The sequence below is a fragment of the Urtica dioica genome, chromosome 8, assembly GCF_054948205.1.
Source record: "Urtica dioica subsp. dioica isolate 48M chromosome 8, U.dioica_male_clone48M_v1_H2, whole genome shotgun sequence".
Classification (NCBI taxonomy): Eukaryota; Viridiplantae; Streptophyta; class Magnoliopsida; order Rosales; family Urticaceae; genus Urtica; species Urtica dioica.
In genome coordinates, this window is record NC_142763.1 from 38,059,036 (window position 1) to 38,075,710 (window position 16,675).

A 16,675-nucleotide genomic window follows, 5' to 3' on the forward strand; every position below is an offset into this window, starting at 1 on the left:
CTTTGTTCATTTGGGTCCATGAGGTCACTGTCACGAATCACATCGATAGGATTAGTTAAATTGGAAGCTAAGTCAAAACAAGAACGAAAATAGTCAAAAGGGTATTTTTGTCTTTTGAGACATATGATGAAATGAATGTCAATAAATTTTTTTGACAAGTTCATTTGATGACTTAATGTCACTCGGCCATAACTTGAATATTGGGCCTTGTGAATTAATTTCATTTCATAAGAATTTTATTGAAAATTCTTAATGGGCTTTTCTCATGTTGTCATGAACAAATGAAGAAGCTTCTAGAAGCTCCTTCTAGATGAGAATAGGCGCCCATAATACCCAAGGAAAGAGAGTTTATTTTGTGCATAAATGTATCAAGATACTTGCCAAAAGAAAAAGAGGAAACAAATTTCCTCTAGAAGGAAAGCATAACTTCGGCCAAGAGAGAGACAAAGCAAGGCTTGGAACAAAATAGGAAACAAATCCAAGGCTTATTGAAGCCTATGTTGGCCGAGCATCTCAAGTGGGAAAAGAGGTAATTGGCTCATGAATATGTGATATTCTACAGAAGAGGAAACTACCTTATAGAAGGTGAGACCTCTCCTATAAATAGGAGCCTCATTTCCTCACTTTTCTTTTTCATCCAAGTTTAAGAGATTTGAGAGACTCTCTCTCTATAACTTGTGGCCGAAAATCCCCTCTCTCTCTCTCTAGTTTATTTTCGATTTTTCTTGTCTTGGCACCTAGGTCATCACTCGACCTAGTGTTTAGCTCTGCGACTTCAAGACTTGCTCTTAAGTCGTAGTGTTTAAAAGTGCCCACTCACTGATTCCTTTTATTTCGAATGATTTAGTGATAGAAACTATCGTGGTTGCTCGAGCTGCCGAGGAAAGAAAGAGAGACGTGCTGCGAGGGGAGACGAGCGTTGCAAACTTTCCAAATGCTTCTTCAAGGTTCAAGCTTCAAGAAAGGTTAGTAAACTCTTAGCTCATATTGATTTTTTAATTACGTGTACTTGCTTCTTTGTCTAGGTTAGTAAAAACTGTTTTTACTTGAAAAGAAATTTTTTAAAATTCCGCCGCTTCCCGAAGCGTTTAATCTTTTTCTTAAACCCTAGATCAATTCCAACAAATGGTATCAGAGCTATGGTCAAAGATTAGCATGTACATGTTTTTAAAATTATGAGCTTGAAAATCGTTTTCGAAAGTTTACTAATTTTGTGACAAGTTAGAATTGTAATCTTAGATTTTTTTTTAATTTATTGCTCTTGCCTTTAAATTAAAAAGCATGTTGATTTTCTATGAGTTTGGGATGTTTTTAAAACACATTAGAATCAGTTCTAAAAGTTTTTAATTTTTTTTATATTGAAAAACGTGTTTTAAAGGTTTGAGAAATTTCGAGTAAAATTTTGTGACTAGTTTTGATATCTTGCTAGTTTCTTATTTTTACTTGAATCGTTTTATGCTTGTTGTTATTTATTTTATTCTATGTTATTACCCTGCTAATAAAACACAAATAAAAGCTTTAAACAACATCTTAAAACGTTCCGTTACACTTGATTCTTTTTCGCACCTAAAAAGGACCAAACTTTAATTTATTTCTTTTTCTTCGAGCTGGAGTAAACCCGCATTAAAAGTGGCATAACTCTCTCCTCAGAAATCGAAATTTAATAATTATTGAATCAAATTAAAGCTCTGTCTGTCCTCTGTCCAATGCCACTGGTTTCGCCTCAAAAGGACATCGGAGCCGCCAGATATGGTGATTTTACTCCGAGGTGCGCGGCTGTCTGAAACTCCAGTTTTTTAGAAATCCGGATTTTCAAACCCCACTACCATGAGTTATAGAACTCTAATGAGAAAATTTTCTTGAGAAAAAATGTTTTTCATATGATTATAAACATGATGTGTAAGATTAAAATGTTTTGATTTTTGAAAGTTTAATTGAATCGAATTTTTACAAAACTAGTTTGAATTTTGAAAAACCGTTTTCACTTTCAAACTTGAAAAATATTTTGTCATCCAAATCAAATAAATTTTCAAAATGTTTTCAAAACTATATCTATATCACATATGTTCAAAATCTATATGCTCTTGAAAATTTGAGTGAGAGGTCTCCTTGTAGACAAGCCGAAAAATAAAAAGATGTGTAATCTCAAACTTTCAAGTGTTCGAGTGAGTTGAAGTTCACACTTCCCTCATGCACTTTCCCGAAATAGAAAATAGGAAAAGATCGAGTATGTACCTTGTGCCTTTATGCACTAATACTATTCTGAACATGTCGATCTAGGATTCTCTTTTAGTTGTCCGCTCTGTCGCTCTCTAACTAAGAAATTTGTTTCCGAACTTATAAGAGTCGATGAATCAACTCCAAAACTAAGTGGGAGGGTTATACTTGTTGTTTGTAACCCACGATCCCCAACAATAATGAAAAGTGCAAGTGTCGCCGGACTAAGAGTCACCCTCGTGACCCTCTCTTAAATGAGAGTACTCAAGGGCGCTTTGCTCTGATCATTGCTCAATGAGCTACGTCCGAGAGTGAGACGATGATGACAAGACCTCCCCTCGGCGGATTGTTTTTTAAAGTTAATCTTTTGGACTAAGTGGTTGGTTACACACTTAGACTCAATCCCTAGTAATCCTCCCTCGAGGCCCTGCGAAAGGATGCGAGTGATCAAACCAATTTGCAAGGTGGCTAGTCAAAATTGATGTATTGACATCTTGGCTATGCATTAATGATGAGTCATTTACTTATGAAAGGAGACTCGTTGCGGCCTTCCCTCGAAGGAGTAAAGTGTCATTTCGTTCATAACACCTTTGGATTTTATAAAGTCTTAAACAAACGTAAATCCTAAACCAAAGACTAATCATAAACTTGTTTCAACTTTTATATGCAAAATGTCTCCCAACTCTCTCTCTTTCATCCTTTCCTCGAACAAACTCGAAAACGAAAACTACGTAGATGCGAAACGTAACCTCGACATAATACCTACCGTTAACAAGCAAAAATGGGTACTCACCACCCCGTGTCCTCCTCTGACGAATGATGATTCAACTCAAGAGGACAATGACGCCTTAGCGGCCTGGCTTCGATCCGATGAGATTGTGAGGTGATATATCTTGGCATCTATGAACAATATGCCGAAAGAGCAACATCGTGACATCGAGACTGCCGCCGAAATGCTCTACAATCTCCTTGAGATGTTTGGAGGGCAAGGACGTCAAACAAGGCAACAAGCAGTCCAACAGTTTATGAACTGTCACATGAAGGCTAGGACTCCTGTTGGAGACTTTATGATACTGATCATTAGTTTTCTGAATAGAATGGAAATCCTAGGATCTGAGATTGATGGGAAGAATGTCATAGATATGATCTTAGAAACTCTCCCCGCATCTCTTGATACCTCCAAGATGAACTACTCCATAAACAAGCAAGAGTACACTGTTACCAAGCTTATGATGGAACTTCACACTGCTGTAGGTCTCACTAAGAGAAAGAGGAATCAAGGAGAGGCACATGCTACTGAGCAAAAAGCCTCCGCCTCTGGAACTAAGAAGAGACCTCGCAAGGCCAATAAAAAGAATTGTACTGCCTATCTCAAAGCAAAGGAACATAGCATTGTACTAGTTACCGAAGCATGCTTAGTAGCTGATAATGTATCAACGTGGATTCTTGACTCCGCTGCTACTAACCATATTTGTTGTTCCTTGAATGGTTTTAAGAAAACCAAAAGCTTAGAGGAAAGCGAGTTCTGTTTCAGATGGGGTGATGGGAGCCTGGTGTCCGCGAAGGCTGTGGGATCCGTGACGCTGTCTTTTGAAGACCGCACTTTAAACTTGAATAATGTTTATTTTGTTCCTACCTTTGGGAAGAACTTAATATCTGTTGCTCGTCTTCGTGAGCAAGATTATTGTTTAAAGTTCATTAAGAATGGAATTCATATTTCGTTTCCTGATAATTCTTTTGTCACTGATGCATGTCTGAAGAATGCTATTTTCTACATCTATCCCACTAAACCTTATCTTTTAGACACCGAAATAGATAATGATCTAATTAGGGAGCCAAAGAGGATCAAACTTTCTGAATCCTCCGATCTAACAAAATCAACATACCTCTGGCGCTTGAGACTTGGTCATATCAGTCTAGATAGGATTAAGAGACTTGTGAGGGATGGTCCACTCCAAGACTCTGCAATAGGTTCACTACCTACTTGTGAATCCTGCATAGAAGGAAAAATGACTAAGCGACCTTTCTCTGATAAGGGTCGAAGAGCCACTGAGTTGCTGGAACTAGTACATTCTGATGTATGTGGTCCACTCAACCAACAGGCACGTGGAGGATACGAATACTTCGTTACCTTCACCGATGATTACTCACGATATCGGTTTGTCTATTTGCTCAAACACAAATCCGAGACCTTTAACGTATTTAAGGTCTTTAGGGCTTTAGTGGAAAAGCAAACTGGCAAAGTGATCAAAACCCTTCGATCTGATCGAGGTGGTGAGTATATGTCTAGAGAGTTCGATAACTTTCTTAAAGAAGAAGGTATCGCTTCTCAGCTTACCGCACCTGGCACGCCTCAACAAAACGGAGTGTCAGAGAGAAGAAACCAAACTCTTATGGAGATGGTTAGATCAATGATGAGTTACTCATCACTCCCTCTTTCCTTTTGGGGATATGCCCTTGAAACAGCCGCCTATATTCTGAACCAAGTTCCGTCCAAAACGGTTCCTGGTACTCCTTATGAACGATGGACTGGCCGTAAAGTGAATCTTGGCCGCATCCGAATTTGGGGTTGCCCTGCACACGTGCTAAGGCAAGAGACTAGCAAGTTGGCTAGTAGGTCAGAATTGTGCCTGTTTGTGGGATATCCAAAGGAAACCAACGGTTTTACTTTCTATAGTCCCGAGGACGATAAGATTTTCGTTAGCACGAATGCTCGTTTCCTTGAGGAGGACTTTATGAAGGATGCGAAACCTAGAAGCAAAATTGTGCTTGAAGAAAAGTTGGGTGAGGAAGCTTCTACCTCATCTGGAAGAACTGTTCTTACCCCAACTGAAACACAACCTAATTCATCAGAATCTCGTCAAGTAGTACTTCGACGTAGTGGGAGGGCTACTCAAAAGCCTGACAGGTACATGTCTTATGGAGACTCTCTTGTAGCCGTCTCTGACATGGATGATCCTGTTTCCTATAGCCAAGCGATGGCTTGTTCTGAATCAAACCTTTGGCTTGACGCCATGAAAGTTGAAATGCACTCGATGTATGTCAACAAAGTCTGGAAACTTGTAGACCTTCCTGAAGGGATTAAACCCGTAGGGTGTAAGTGGATATACAAGAAGAAAAGGGGTCCTGATGGGAACGTCGAGACGTTCAAAGCAAGACTTGTGGCGAAGGGTTACACCCAACAAGAAGGGATTGACTATGAAGAAACCTTCTCGCCAGTCGCGATGCTTAAATCCATCCGCATACTCCTATCCATGGCTGTAGCTCTCGACTATGAGATCTGGCAAATGGATGTCAAGACAGCCTTTCTGAATGGCAATCTTGATGAGCGCATTTACATGGCTCAACCAGACGGTTTCTTGGAAGAAGGTCAAGAGACCAAGGTTTGTGAGTTACTTAAGTCCATTTATGGACTAAAGCAAGCATCTAAGTCATGGAATATTAGATTCGATGAAACTGTGAAAAGCTTCGGCTTTGAACAGTCAATAGATGAGCCTTGTGTTTACAAGTTAATACACGAAGGCAAAGTTGTGTTTCTGGTACTATATGTCGATGATATACTACTCATTGGTAATGGCGTGGGTAAGTTATCTGAGGTTAAGGTCTGGCTGGCAAAGTAATTCGATATGAAGGTTCTAGGAGAAGCCGCATACATTCTGGGAATCCAAATCTTTCGAGATAGGAAAAACCGGACCCTGTCGCTCTCTCAAGCATCTTATATTGATAAGGTGATGGATCGCTTCTCGATGCAAGACTGCAAGAGGGGTCAAACACCCTTTAGGCATAGAGTTTCACTCTCTAAGGACCAGTCTCCCAAGACTGCACAAGAGATTAAATACATGAGGAAGATTCCTTACGCCTCTGCCGTAGGAAGCCTCATGTATGCTATGCTTTGCACTAGACCTGACATCTGTTTCACCGTTGGCGTAGTTAGTCGTTTCCAATCCAACCCTGGACCCGAGCACTGGATTGCTGTTAAGCATGTTCTTAAGTATCTTCGAAGAACTAGGAACTTCATGCTTACATACTCAGGTACTGACCTGACTATGACGGGATATACCGACTCCGATTTTCAAGCGGATAAGGATTCCAGGAAATCCACTTCGGGATCTGTGTTCATCCTTAATGGTGGAGCTGTTGTGTGGAGAAGTATTAAGCAATCTTGCATTGCTGACTCCACAATGGAAGCAGAATATGTGGCTGCTTGTGAAGCATCCAAAGAGGCTGTATGGCTTAGAAAGTTCCTTAAGTATTTGGAAGTTGTTCCAAACGTCGACGAGCCCATGACCCTTTATTGTGATAATAGTGGGGCTGTCGCTAACTCAAAGGAACCTAGAAGCCATAAGCGCTCTAAGCATATTGGGAGGAAATACCATTTGATTCGAGAGATCGTGCAACGCGGAGACGTGGAAGTGAAGAAGATCTCAACGGTGGACAACCTCGCAGATCCATTCACCAAGGCCCTAGCGAACAAGGTCTTCGACCAACATCGTGAGGGATTAGGCATGAAGGACTACACACACCTTCTTTGAGTCAAGTGGGAGTTTGTTGTCAATGGTGCCCACAAGAAGAGTTGTAGTCTTTATTTTGTACATTTTATGTAATAAAGTCTCATGAAGACTCTTGCTTGTAATTGCCTATTCATTCATTAATAAAGTTGAAACGTTCATTCATTCTTTCTTTGTTTGAAGCTTTATGATAAAACCTTAATCTTTTAGTCCATAAACAAACTTAACAACTTACGAAGAGACAAATGTAGATTTTCATGAACAAACTCTTCGTAGTTTGCTTAAAACGATATATTCGCAATCTAAGGGTCAAAGGACTATTGACCTCAGTACGATTGTTAGAAGAATCTATGATGTCTGGTTATGAGGCATTGAGAGTTGGAGACTCTATAGTTCTTCTAGGTATCTTCCGAAGGTACTGAATTGACCAGTGCACTTCTAGAGACAAGATAAGAACAAACCATTTAACCTCTTATGTCTCGAAGTCATTATGTATGAATTGCATCATGCTTACCTTAATCCTGAAATGAGACATGTCATTTCACACCTTAGTATTCTCATTTGAGAAAGTCAGAGTTCGGACTCACTATGTGATTCCGAACATGGCCTATTGGTGAAGTACTAAGTTGTGAGAATGTCATGAGTAACTTTGTGAAGTTCTCATAGATATGGAATTCATGTACAAGATTGCTGAAATGCAATGTATGTCACCGCATGCTTTGTTCCTTGCAGTGTGAATAAATGAACTGGCCAGTGTCCAAATTGAGTCCTGACTCTTTTGGATGAAACAATGTGACTTGTTAGCTCCTCGTCAATACATTGTTTCTAACTTATTCACAAGCGACAAAGGAGTTGAGGAAATAACAGCTAGAAGGGTAAAATGGTAATTTAGTAAATCCCGACTAGCTGATGACATTCATGAAGGGTAAACATAGATAATATTCAGTGGATCCGCTCATCATTATTAGGTCGAATTCTTGAGTATAAAATAAATTCATTTGAACCGAGAGATTTTCAGTGTCAACTCTTTAGTGGAGTCAGTTGGCATTAAGCTAAACTTGGAAAAGGTTTGTGAACTTTTGAGTCCAAGTGTTTAGCTCAAGCTTTGTTCATTTGGGTCCATGAGGTCACTGTCACGAATCACATCGATAGGAATAGTTAAACTGGAAGCTAAGTCAAAACAAGAACGAAAATAGTCAAAAGGGTATTTTTGTCTTTTGAGACATATGATGAAATGAATGTCAATAAATTTTTTTGACAAGTTCATTTGATGACTTAATGTCACTCGGCCATAACTTGATTATTGGGCCTTATGAATTAATTTCATTTCATAAGAATTTTATTGAAAATTCTTAATGGGCTTTTCTCATGTTGTCATGAACAAATGAAGAAGCTTCTAGAAGCTCCTTCTAGATGAGAATAGGCGCCCATAATACCCAAGGAAAGAGAGTTTATTTTGTGCATAAATGTATCAAGATACTTGCCAAAAGAAAAAGAGGAAACAAATTTCCTCTAGAAGGAAAGCATAACTTCGGCCAAGAGAGAGACAAAGCAAGGCTTGGAACAAAATAGGAAACAAATCCAAGGCTTATTGAAGCCTATGTTGGCCGAGCATCTCAAGTGGGAAAAGAGGTAATTGGCTCATGAATATGTGATATTCTACAGAAGAGGAAACTACCTTATAGAAGGTGAGACCTCTCCTATAAATAGGAGCCTCATTTCCTCACTTTTCTTTTTCATCCAAGTTTAAGAGATTTGAGAGACTCTCTCTCTATAACTTGTGGCCGAAAATCCCCTCTCTCTCTCTCTAGTTTATTTTCGATTTTTCTTGTCTTGGCACCTAGGTCATCACTCGACCTAGTGTTTAGCTCTGCGACTTCAAGACTTGCTCTTAAGTCGTAGTGTTTAAAAGTGCCCACTCACTGATTCCTTTTATTTCGAATGATTTAGTGATAGAAACTATCGTGGTTGCTCGAGCTGCCGAGGAAAGAAAGAGAGACGTGCTGCGAGGGGAGACGAGCGTTGCAAACTTTCCAAATGCTTCTTCAAGGTTCAAGCTTCAAGAAAGGTTAGTAAACTCTTAGCTCATATTGATTTTTTAATTACGTGTACTTGCTTCTTTGTCTAGGTTAGTAAAAACTGTTTTTACTTGAAAAGAAATTTTTTAAAATTCCGCCGCTTCCCGAAGCGTTTAATCTTTTTCTTAAACCCTAGATCAATTCCAACAAAACCGTCTATAATGATGGCATAGAATTAAATTGGCTGAAGGAAACTTATCTTCTCTGGTCAAAGTGGGAGATTGTTGGGAATATTGCCCACTTGAAGATAATGAATAAATGATTGCTAAATTCGATAATAAGATTACTTTATCAGCATTATATGATTAGTGGGTTGAGTTCTAAACAATTAGAATCAATAACAACTATCTTCCATAGCCTCTGTATCTAACTGAGTCACGTGCTGGGCACTTGAGTTCAGGCGGTGTGCTAAAACATGGTCGATGACTGATATACGCCTGGAAAACTATATCTAAAGTCATATATGTGGAACACATAGGTGAAGGCTGATCACTATGTGGGAGCATTCTACACTTGTGGTAAGTGTACGACTTGGACAGGTCTTGGTGTAGATGTGTCGTTTAAGGACCGTTACGACACACTAACCGAGGCCACTATGATAGTCACAGTGAGACTTGATCTACATCCTGAAGTGATCATGGACACTGGGTTATGTTACTGAGTTCTTTGACTCATTCGCTAAAAGGCTATTCATGCTAATCACAGCTTATGTCTTAGGAGTCTCTCATAGCATAATTCGAGTGGGAAATGATTTAGAGATACGGAATAAAGCCTTCCTGAAAGAAGGTTAATGTTCTCTCACCTAAGGGTTGATTCCTGAACCGATAGATTGCTAGCACTTTCGAAGTAAGTAACGTTCGAAAGAATCTTTCGCTGGGGAAGCAACAATGCTTAGGGCTGATATGTATCAAGGGAAGTATAACGGAATAAATTGACTTCTCTCGATACGGGTTGAACCTGGAGGATCTTGATCACGAACTGACTACATCAGTGGACACTCGTCACGATGATTAAATATAATTCTTGTATAAAGGAGAGTTCAGTCTTGGCTTACAAAGTGGAGTATTTGACCAAGATTAGACGAATCGATGGAAAAAGAGAAAAGACTATTTCGTCTATTTCATCGGATTTGTTAAGCTTCTATTACTAGGTCCATAGTCCCCGATTCGGCTCTAATAACGGCGGATAAGAACTTTCGTATAATAATGTTTATCATTATTAATCTCACTTGCTGTAATTGTGATTGACAGTATTAATTATGGAAAACGGGTATTCGCAAAATTAAATAAATATTTATGGTAGAATTGTTTATTTATTGTTTGATCAAGTAAATAAACAATTATTAATTATTTGTTTATTGTTGGACCAAGTAAATAAATGATTAATTGAGTTTTAAGCAATTGGGCCTTGCACACATGGAAAAGTCGAATTAGGTTTTTTGGCACTAGGGATTGCGCAAATCACCTTTGCCGTGTGCCATCAAGTTCAAAAATTTCAAATTGGTATTTACCAATATTTTTTCTTTAGTTTTTTAAATAAATGAGAGAGAATAATATAAGATATTGTTTTTTATTCTCTCCTTATTTAAAGGAAAGTATTTAGGAGAATATATTTAAAGGGAAATAATATATTCTCCTTTATTATCTCACTAAATAAAATATTTTCTATTTAAATAGAGAATAATATCCCATAGATCTTGATCTGATGGATGAGAGAAATAGTAGGATTCACTTGTTGATATCTGATGGCCTAGATTTAATCCACTAGTGTGAACACAATAAAATGAAATAAAATATTCTGGAAGGTTCCATGAATATCTCATTTTACTACTATAAATAGGGGTTCATGAGAAGACAAAAATAAGTATTTTTTTTTCGAGAATAATTTCGTGGCTCTCCTCTTGGCGGTGCGAAATTTTTTGCCTCTCCCCCTCGGAAATTCGTTTCCATTCTTTGTAAAATAAGAGAGAGATCTCGAAACACCTAGTTTCGTGATCTAGTGAGATAAAGACTGTGCACACTCATCTTTCTTATTCGTCTCGGAGATTACGTTTCGGAAGACTAAGGTGTCATCCTCGAGTCCTTCATCAAGACGACGCAAGGAGTACACGATTGGTTTAGGAGCGTTCTGTAGCTGAACCGAAAATCAATGTAAGTATTCGTTTTTCGCTTAAATCGGTTGCTTGATAAAAATGCTCTCGTGAATTAAATTAATTAAACATAACTAGATCTTGTTAATTATAACCATAATTTAATTAGCTTATGATCAGCGTAATTAATTATTTTTCACATTAATATGGTTATATGATAGAATCTTCTCCAACGAGTGGTATCAGAACGATTGTTCGTGTTTGATACACGATTGATTCCCCATCACGGAAGTCCGAGCTTTAGGCGGGACGGGACTAGCGGTTAATACCGCTAGGCCAGGTTTATATGGCACCGATGCCCAATATTTTTGGTGGATGAAAGTTACCCGGAAAGTGTGGACATCTGTAGTTTCTTTGATTTTTACTCTAGGTATGGCACCTCTTGTTTGTTGGAGATGTTTTATAAAAATAACAGTAAAAAACTAAAAAAAACATATAAACTTCAATTTATATTTTAAATAGAATGTTTGGAATTGACATATTTAGCACTAAGTACCTGAGATTCCGTTTCAAAATCAGTTTCATGCAGAAATGAAGGAGAGTTACACAATACCTCATTTCAAAATAGTTATTTTTAAAATACCAATATTTCCCTATTTTTAAGTATTGATTTTCATCAATTGCCGATGTGAGATAGAGAGTGGAGCCCACATGGAAGTGGGTCTCACTTGTATATAGCTTTATTTTCAAACCATTCGCATCCATAAATTCCTTATTTTGTGTTCATATTTTTTTTTTCTCTTGTTTACATGTATTTTATTCATTAATTGTATTTTATTCTAAAACTATAAACATAAAATAAGGGAGAGAAATGTTTTTGAACTGAAATGCTCTCCATGATTAATCATTTTTTTCTATTTAAAATACTTTTATATCATTTAATTTGATTTTCATTTAAAATTTAACTAACACATTTATTTTTTTCATTTTTTTCCGTCGTATATGCTCATTCTTCACCATACCCATCTTTCTTCACAAAGGACTAGCGGAAAATCAGACCTACACATCAAAGTTATTGTTTGTTAACGAATTTGACCATATATCATCCACACGGTTCTGGTGCAAATACGATCCAAACGAGTTCAGTAGAAATGTAGTTAAGGTGACACATTTGTAATTACCGACGACTATCTCACTTGGGTGGTGCAGTTGTGAATACGTTTCAACCTTATCTTTAGAAGTGCCATTCAGGTGGCGCAATTGTATTATCGGCCATATCGCATTTCAGTGGCGCGGTTGTTTACATGACTCAAATAAGATATGTTTGAAGTTGTTAGTTTTACGACAATTTTACTGTGCAAATATAATATGCCTGAGTCGGTTGTGAGTTGCGCGTAAATTGGATATGCGATTTAATGTAGTTGATAAAATCTTTTTATATCACAATAAGTAATGTTTTTTTTTTCTCATGTCTTTGAATTTACGGTCATCTCTATGTATCCGATTCATCTATCGAACATATAACTGATGCCAGGCATATCACATATGCGTTACCCACTAAGATTAAAGTTTAGGCATATCTCATTTGCGAGACATATCACATCTACGCGACAAAGCTCTCATTTGTTAAAGACATAACTTTGGGCATACCTTATCCACACGGTACATTTGTATATACGCTTTAAACAAGTTCAGCATAAAATACAATTGCGTGATGTAGTTGTAATTACCGGTCACATCTCATATGGATGACACAATTGTAAATATGTTTCAAACAAGGGAATGAGAAATTACATTTGAGTGACACAGTTGTAATTACTGAAAATAATATGAGCTAATAGTTTACATTTTCCTTTTTAACTTCACCTTTATAGTTGGAGCTAAACTCAAGAGCACAGTTCAAGCTTTCGTTTAACGCCATAGCTCTTCGAAGTAATATGTACATGTATCGTATATATTACGTACCAATTTTTTTTAAAAAAAATTGGCTACGTAAGCCACCTAAACTATAATAATTGTAAATTAGTCAACATTTGGTAAATACTTTGTAAATAGCCAACTTGCATACGTGGCAGCCTATTAACTACATTTTTTTACATGTTTGACTGGATTAAATAAGTCTTTTACTAATCTGTTAATAAGTTAACTTGACTGTTTATAAGAAATTAACGAAAGATGGGTTATATATCAATTCACTATAACCGTGTGGCTATATAACTTAATAACCCATTTTTTAAACACAAGCTTGTTTAGCGCAACCTTCACTCCAGAAAAACCTTGGAAATGTGAATCGTTCTTAACTGGCGGTTCATTTCTTGTAGTTGGCAAAATTTTAAGAGTTCGAATCCGTTTTATTTCCGGATGGGAAGATATGTACTTATTGGATGAATTTTGAAAAATAAGAATGGAAGAAGAACAAATGACAAAGGTTTTTTTTAAATATTATTTTTATCTCGAACATGAAACAGCATTGAGTTTTGTGTCAAAAAATTATCTATCTAACTTGAAATAATTGGCTACACCTAATTTTTTGTCTTGGTTTTAAGTCCAAGATAAACATTACCATTTGATTCATATAGTACGATTCAATTTCTTTTTTTTATTACAGTATCAATATTGTAAACCACATTGGAGAAGTCACAAAAATTAAAATATAATTTTCAACTTTTATAAACCAAATTTTAAAAATGATGCATATAAAATCTTATATAAACGTACTAATTATATGTCAAGTTGATAGAAGTCCCGACCATTGAGTTTTTATTAAATACTCCTATATATAAGATTTCATCATAAATTCATAAAATAGACATCTTTGCAACACTTATTTTATTTTTATATATGTACATATAATAATAATAATAATAATAATAATAATAATAATAATAATAATAATAATAACAATAATAATAATAATAATAATAATAATAAAAATTGACAATCTTTACTTTGAGTGAAAATGTCCATGTAAGAGTTTTTAATTTATTAAGTCGGTTCACAATATTTCTTTCATCGACGACAACCCCTATTTTAATAAATTTGAATGATAGGACATCCCTTACCTAATTTTTGTCTGTTATTCAATACGTAAACCTTCCTCTTGACATCCTTAAAAAAAATTATTAAAGATAACAAGGGGAATAAATATCATAAATTTTTTGGATAATCTATCCTCCGTACTTTCTCTCTTGTTTTTTTATTTTTATTTTTAAAATTTTTATTCTTCTCATATTCCTACTAATAATTGCAACCACGGTTTTCATGCGTGTGAGAGATTATTAACAAAATTTGTGTGACATTTCCCAAATTATATATAAAAAAAAATCGAATATGATCAATAATAATATGGATTATTTACATGAATGCCCCTTGAACTCCTTCATGTATAACATTATGTCCCCTCAATTTGAAAATCGTACACAGCCAACCTTAATATCCTGCATCGTAGCAAATTTAGGCCTTCTGTCACATATTCTTGACGGACGTTGGGTGTGTGGTCACGTTTTTAGCACGTGACAAGGGTAAAAATGTAATTGGATAAATAGCAGTAATAATAATGAAAGGTAAATAAAATATGAATGAATTTGTATCGACATTTCGAAATTAAAGAAAAAAAAATGTTAACTCGATTTGGCGAATATGAAGTCGACTGCGAAGAAGAAGACTCCGGTTCGAAAATCCAAAGCGAAATCGCCGGGAAAGAAGAAGAGCCCAGTTCATGAAGCTCATGTAAAGCCGCCGGCGAAGAAAAAAAATGCCTGATTATGGTACGTATTTATATGAAAAGGGTTATTGCAATCGAGTGGTTTTTGTCTTGTTTTTGGTTGGTAAATGTTCATTGTGGTGGTCCTAAACTTAGGTTTTTGTTTGGTTGTGTTGTAGTGATTATTCGTTTTGGTGGTCCCAGAATTAGGGTTTTGTCTGTTTAATTACTATCCCCGAGTTTTTGATGGTAGTTGTGGTACCATTTTATATTTGTTCGACATGTCATTGGAATATTAGTATAGAAATGCAAGGTAATTTAACAGTACTTTAAAATGGAATATTTTGACCTTTTCAGATCTGGCATCGACTTTGTTCACCACCAAACTTTATCACGAGGGTTCTATGGAATTGATCGATGAAGTTATGACGTACGTTGGTGGGGTTCATCTGTTCATAGACAAGTGTGACTTGGATTTGATTTCCATCGTCGTTTTAGACAGCCTTTTGAGAAAAAAGTTAGGGTACGCGAAAGGAGTAAAGTATTACCTACCTGTAGTAGGGTCGACGACCGAGAAGGAGTACATTTGTACTGATGAAGCCCTTCTTATTTCATTGCGCAAGTTAATTGACATCTCACGAGAAGTAGTTGACCATGAAGGCAACCCTGTGTTCAAGAGGGTATACATTTGCTATGACGGGTGCAAGAGTGGGTTCAGAAGTTGCAGACTAGTCATTGGTCTTGATGGTTGCCACATTAAAGGATACCATACATGCCAACTTTTGACTGCAATAGGGATTGATGCTAATAACAATATGTTCCCTATAACATTTGCAGTTGTTGGGTCCGAGGGGAAATAAACTTGGACGTGGTTCCTGCAATGGCTTAAAGAGGATGTACAAATAAACAATGGTCATCATTGGACTTTCATCACAGACAAGTAGAAGGGGTTGAAAGAGGCCTTAAATGGTCTATGGGAAGAAGGTTCAATAAAGGCTGAGCATCGCCATTGTGCAAGACATCTGCAGGTTAACTTTACCAAGGTGAGAACATGTTCATTACTTGTATTTAGTAAACATATATGTTACTAACTTGAAAAACAATGACTTTATAGGTTTTCAAGGGTCAGTTCTTAAAGCAACAAATGATGACAGCGGCAATGCAATATTCAGTTGAGAGATTTCATGCTGAAATGGATCTCATTAAAGCCGAGGACGACAAGGACGACAAGGCGTATGAGTGGCTAATCGACAAGGGTACAAGCCATTGAGTTCAATAGATGCACTAACAAGTGTATAACTTCTACTTTACATCTCCATCCTTATAGCAAGACAAAAACCAATTTTGTCAATGCTTGAACGAATCAGACTATACCTACTACAACGATTCACAAAACAAAGAATTGCTGCTTCTAAATGGCATGGTGAGTTAGGACGTCGAGTCTCAAAGATTTATGAGAAAAATAAAATTCAATCGGCCGAGAATATTGCATTATGGGCTGAAGGAGGTCAGTACCAGGTTACAAATATGTACATGTCAATGTATGCAGTTGACCTAAACAGCCGAAGTGGTTCTTGCAAAAGGTGGGATCTTTCAGGTATGTTTATGGCATGGTAATGATATTATTTGTTGTTCAGATATTGCTCAAACAGTTGTAGCTGGTAATGATATTACTTGTTGTAGCTGGTAATGATATTACTTGTTGTAGCTGGTAATGATATTACTTGTTGTTCATGTATACCTTGATGACACGCCATTTCCTGCATTTGGCAAAAGCAAGAGAGTCCAGTGGCATACGTATCCGACATGTACAAAAAGGAAGCTTACGAGAACACATACAAATACAAGATCAATCCAATTAATCCACTGGAGCAATGGCCTAAAAAAGGAAAAACACCAATGTCACGCCCACGTAACCGAGCTGAACTAGGAAGGCCAAAAAATCTTCGGTGTGTTGAGCATGATGAAGTTATTCCTCCTGGTGCAACTAGGATAGCAAGAAAGTATATCACCATAAAATGCTCACAGTGTGGTGAGAATGGTCATAATGTAAAGACTTGTTTCAGGAGGAAACAAGAAC